General features: G+C 43.5%; 1 pseudogene; it reads right to left on the bottom strand.

Annotated features, from left to right (window-relative positions):
* Positions 1–1,239: 1,239 nt before the first annotated feature.
* LOC145405640 (5S ribosomal RNA) lies at positions 1,240–1,358 on the bottom strand (annotated as a pseudogene).
* Between the last annotated feature and the right edge of the window lie 4,470 nt (positions 1,359–5,828).

Raw genomic sequence — 5,828 nt, forward strand, 5'->3', positions numbered from 1 at the left:
TTTCTTTACCCCTGCACAGTTGTTGACTCTATACAGGGGTTTTATCTGCCCCTGTGTGGAGTACAACTCTCATGTGTGGGGAGGCTCCCCACATACAGCTCTTCTCAATAGGGTGGAGTCAAAGGCTTTTCGTCTCATTAACTCTCCTCCTCTTACTGACTCCCTTCAACCTCTGTCTCTTTGCCACACTGTTGCATCTTTATCTCTTTTCTATAGCTACTTTAATGGTCACTGCTCCTCTGAACTGTCTGCTTGCATTCCTCCACCTCTATGACGGGCGCATAGCACCCATCTGGCAGCAAACTCTCATCCCTTTTCTGTCCAACTCTCGAATGCAAGAGTTAACCGTTACTCCCAGTCTTTCATTTACGCAACAGGTCAACTCTGGAACTGTCTCCCTCTGTCTGTATTTCCTGCTGCCTATGATCTCCAGTCTTTCAAACGCAGTGTGTCCAGGCATCTCAAAATTATCGGATCTTGAATTTGGCTCTCTATTGTACTTTGTTTTTCTCTTGGAAGGAACTGTTACTGCGGGCTCATGGCCTTTGGTTTCTTCTTCCTCGCATTAAAAAAAAAAAAAAAAACATTCATAGACTCAATCTTAAGGTACGGGGATAACTCAATCCCCCATCCCTTTCTCTGGCCTGTCTCATTTTAGGAACTAACAAACAGAGGAGGGGGTCCCTAGTCCCCTCACCCCATCCCTTTTAGTCGCCTTTTATGACACGCAGGGATTATGGTGGCAATATTCTTCCTAACAAAACCTGGCCGCAGAATAGTAGTACTACCCTGTATTGCGGCCAAATTGTGTCTCCCCCACCACATGGGGGGGGACAACTAACCTTTATAATATTTCCATCCTGAGCCATATGGTAATGAAGGGAAATGTAGGGTAAATTAGGTGTCTGTATAGGGCAGAGAGGTCTTTGGGGGTAGGCAACATTGTCTCCAGTTTCCATTACGACTCAGGTCGTACTGGAAGTGGTGTGCAGGGAAAAGTAGTGTCCATGTGAGCATTTGTATTGTGTGTGTGTGTGTGTGTGTGCATGTGTTTTATGCAAGAAAGAAGGAACCAAAGGCCAGGGGCCCGCAAACCAGTCTTTGCAAGAAAAAAAAAATTCATTCATTCATTCATTGCCAGACGCCATGTATCCCAAACGGGGTGGCCAAGGGCTTAGAGTTAATTGTTTTACAGGGAGGGGCACTAATCCTCCACCAACCCCACTTGACACGTAGGGGTGCCAACAGCATCTGGTGTTCCCAGGCGGTCACCCATCCAAGTACTAACCAGACCCAACGTTGCTTAACTTCGCTGATCGGACGGGAAGCGGTAAACAATACAAAATAGAGCCAAATTCAAGATCCGTTCATTTCGAGATGCCTGGACACACTGCGTTTGAAAGGCTGGGGATCATAGGAAGTAGGAAATACAGACAGAGGGAGACAGTTCCAGAGTTCGCCTGTTGCACAAATGATGGACAGGGAGTAACGGTTAACTACTGCATTAGGGAGTTGGAAAGAAAAGGGATGAGAGTTTGTTGCTGGGCGGATGCTATGGGCCCGTCGTAGGGGTGGAGGGATGCAAGCAGACTGTTCAGAGGAGCAGTTACCATGGAAGTAGCGACAGAAAAGAGATAAAGGTGCAACAGTGCGGTGAAGAGACAAAGGTTGAAGGGAGCCAGTAAGAGAAGGACACTTTATGAAACAAAAAACCTTTGACTCAACCCTATTGAGAAGAGCTGTATGTGAAGGGTCTCCCTAGACATGAGAGTTGTACTCTACACAGGGGCGAATAAAACCCGTGTATAAAGTCAACAACTGTGCAGAGGTAAGGAAGATATAGTGTCGGCTTAGCACACCTAATCTTTTGGAAGTATATTTTTCAAGAGATGCAATATGATTTTTCCAAGATAAGTCCCGAGTGAATGAAACCCCAAGCATTTTTCAAGGATGATGCAGGATTGAGCTGGATATTGTTAAACATTAGTGGGTACTCCTGTAGAAGATTGTGTCGGGTTGATATGTGTAAAAACTGAGTTTTTGATGCATTAAAAACAACAAGATTATTTTTACCCCAGGCAGAGATACGAGCCAAGTCAGACATTAGGTGTGCCATAGCCTCATTCCTTGTTTGTTGAAGTAACTGCTGAGATGTGTATTGCAGGAACCAAATGGAAAGGTGAAAGGTGGAATCATCAGCGTACGAGTGGATAGGGTTAGATGTACGACTTAGAAGGTCAGTGATGAATAAAAGGAAGAGAGCCAGTGATAGGAGAGCCCTAAGGAACACCACTGTTGATAGATCTAGGAGAAGAAAGATGGCCGTCTACAACAGCGGCTATAGAACGACCAGAAAGGACGCTATAGATGAAGGCACAGATAGGATAGAAACCGTAATAGGGCAGTTTGGAAATTAAAGATTTATGCCAGACTCGATCGAAAGCCTTTGAGATGTCAAGTGCGATGGCAAAACTTTCGCCAAAGTCCCGACAGGAGGATGACCTGGAGTCTAAAAGGTAGGTGAGAAGATCATCAGTGGAGTGTCCCTGACGGAACCCATACTGACTATCAGAAAGAGGGTTGTGATAGGAAAGATGTTTTATTTATATATTTTTTTTGTTAAGAATAGACTCGAAACCTTTTGAGATACAGGATGTTAAAGCAATTGGACGATAGTCAAAGGGTTGGGAATGGTCACCCTTCTATGGGACTGGCTGAATGAGAGCAAATTCCAGCAAGAAGGAAAGATACAAGTAGACAGAAAAAGGCGAATGAGTTTACCTAGGCAGGGTGTATGCACAGATGCACAGTTCTTGAGGACAACAGGAGGGACTCCATCAGGCCCATATGCCTTGTTAGCTTTAAGGCCAGTGATGGCAGAATACATCAGCTCAAGAAATTTTAATGTTAGCCATGAGGAAGTTAGACGGGGAAGTGATGGAGGAATAGCACCAGAGTCGTCTAAGGTGCAATTGGAGGAGAAAGTCTGAGCAGAGAGATCTGCTTTATCAGTAGAAGAAATAGCTACAGAGCCATCAGAATAGAAGAGAGAAGGGAAGGATGATGAGGTAAAGTTGTTAGAAAGGTTTCTGGGAAGGTGCCAGAAGAAGCGGGAAGAATTCGAGCTGGAGAGATGAGAACATTTAGTACGGATGAAATTATTTTTACCAGAGCAAAGAACAGACTTAGCATGATTCCGGGCAGAAACATAAGCTAGATGTGATTCAGGGATGGGTTGGTTCTGGTACCTTTTATAAGCTCTGTCCTTGTTGCGGACAGCATTAGAATAAGCGTGATTAAGCCATGGTTATCTTGCATTGTGTGTGTGTGTGTGTGTGTGTGTGTGTGTGTGTGTGTGTGTGTGTGTGTGTGTGTGTGTGTGTTTTAGGAGTCAGTAGTTTCTGCTCCCAGATATGACCTGTCAGCCAACTTATACCCATTAACGTATTCTTTGCAGGCTGAATAGAGACAAGGAATTTATGAAAGGTGTTCACCAGTTCACCAGCATGTGCATCATAACGGTGTCCTCTCCCTCATACAGCGAATATGTTACAGCTACCCCACCGACATTTCATGTGGATCTGTCTGTCTGTCTGTCTGTTTCATATATATATATATATATATATATATATATATATATATATATATATATATATATATATATATATATATATATATATGCAAACCAACCAGAGAAATAAACGGGGAAAAGTAAGTGGAGATGTTAATGTTGTTAAACTGGAACCGGGAAGATTTGGAATCCGTGTAACGGCATCAAGGTCCAAGTGAAATGGAGATACAGAAGAAGGGAAGGACAGGAGGAAATAGTATATGCAAGGAGGGTAGCGAGATTACGAGAGGATGAGAAAAAGGCAGAATATAAGAGAGAAGTGGAGGAGCAACTGGATAAATATGGATTGGAGCCGATCGGGTACTTGGAAGGTGTGTGCAAGATATTCACAGAGGACATCTGTGCAGCATGTGAGGTGATGTGTCAGGTGAAGAGAAGATGAAAGGGGGTGCAAGGAACAGCATGGTGGAATGAAGAGGTGAGACTGTCTCTGGCAGAAAAGAAGAAAGCATATGGTGAGTGGATGAGAAACAGGGGCGTGGAAGAAGTTGAGAGACGGAGGGAGAGAGTTATATGTAGAGAAGAAGAGAAAGGTGAAAAGATTAGTAAGAGAGAGTAAGAGGAGAGTGGATAAGAAATTTGGGAGGAATTTCAGTGTAAAGTGAAGGGAATGTAAGAAAATGTTCTGGAAAGAGATAAAGAGAGTTAGACAGGGTGGCAAAGAAGTTGGTTGGGGAGTGAAAGATAAAAATGGTAGATTTTTTTTTTTTATGTGTTCGACTCTGGCCATAGGCTTCACAGCCTGCTATCAAGGCCCAGTAGTCCTCCTACATACCATACACCTCTCTACATGTCACTTCGGCGCTAACACCCACCGTCCATATTGAATACATGCTATGGCTGTCTCATACAGGACGGATGTATTGGTACTAGAAGGAGTATTTTTACGACATGTCGGCGGGTCTTCTGGTAGATCAGTAAAGTCTGATTTCGTCAAATTCAAATCCTTAAACTGTTCCCTGCCCCAACTGGGATTTGAATCTGGGTCCGGTAGGACTGCAGGCCACCTCTCTACCGATTGAGCCACCGCCTACTAGTGGAGAAGGGAGAAAAAGTGAGCAGATGGAGAGAACACTTTAAAGAATTGTTGAACATACAGAATGAAAGTAATGCAAGTATAAGTGGCTGGGGAATAGCTGGGAGACAGATGTGAGAAGAGAGGACGAAATCAGCAGGATGGAAGTTGTTGAAGCAATGAAGAAATCAAAATGGGGAAAGCCCCAGGAATTGATGGAGTGTGTGATGAAATGCTGAAGCATGGGGGAGAGATAGTAGTAGAATGGATGTGGAAGATGTGTAGATTGGCCTGGGAGGAAGGTAGAGTCCCGGAGGATTGGAAGTCAGGTATAATTATTCTCTTGTACAAATGAAAAAGGGAAAAAAAAGTGTATGGTAATCATAGGGGAACATGTCTTCAGAGTGTAAAAGGAAAAATATGTGGTAGGATACTTTACTGACAGAGTTAGTGAAATAACAGAGGAATTAGAGAAGAATAGGGAGGTTTTAGGAGGGGAAAGGGTTGTGTAGATCGGGTATTCATTCTTAGATCTTTAATGGAAAATTTCTAGAGAAGGGAACGAAATTGTGTGCAGCCTTCATGGATTTGGAGGAAGCATATGACAGGGTGGATAGACAAGGATTGTGGAAAGTATTATGAGTATATGGAGTAGATGGGAAGTTGCTGATAGCTGTGAAGAGTATGTATGAGGGTGCTAAGGTTGCAGCGCGTGTCGATAGTGAACTGAGTGAATTTTTCTATTTGAAGGTTGGATTGAAACAGGGATGTGTCATGTCTCCATGATTGATCAGTCTGTACATAAATGGGGTTATAAAAAAGATAAAAGGTAGGGCAGTGGATGTTGGAGTGGCCCTAATGAGAAAGGGCAGTGTTTGGAAACTCCCTGTACTCTTGTTTGCAGACAATACTGTGTTGTTAAGTGACGACGAATGGGAGATGCAAGGTTTGGTGGATGAGTTTGGGAGAGTGTGTAAGAAACAGAATTAAAGTTGAATGTAGGGAAGAGTAAAGTTATGGTCTTCGAGAGAAGTGAAGTCAGTGAATGTACAGTGAAGTTGGACGAGGAGAAAATGGAAAATGTGAGTGCTTTTAAGTACGTGGGTAGTGTGATGAGTAAGGATGAAAGTTTCGTGGGTGAAGTGCTTGAAAGGGTACAACAAGGATGAAAGGTTGCTGGTT

Source organism: Coenobita brevimanus, chromosome 67 (assembly GCF_032717465.1).
Source record: "Coenobita brevimanus isolate Jiangsu-jjx chromosome 67, ASM3271746v2, whole genome shotgun sequence".
NCBI classification, from domain to species: domain Eukaryota; kingdom Metazoa; phylum Arthropoda; class Malacostraca; order Decapoda; family Coenobitidae; genus Coenobita; species Coenobita brevimanus.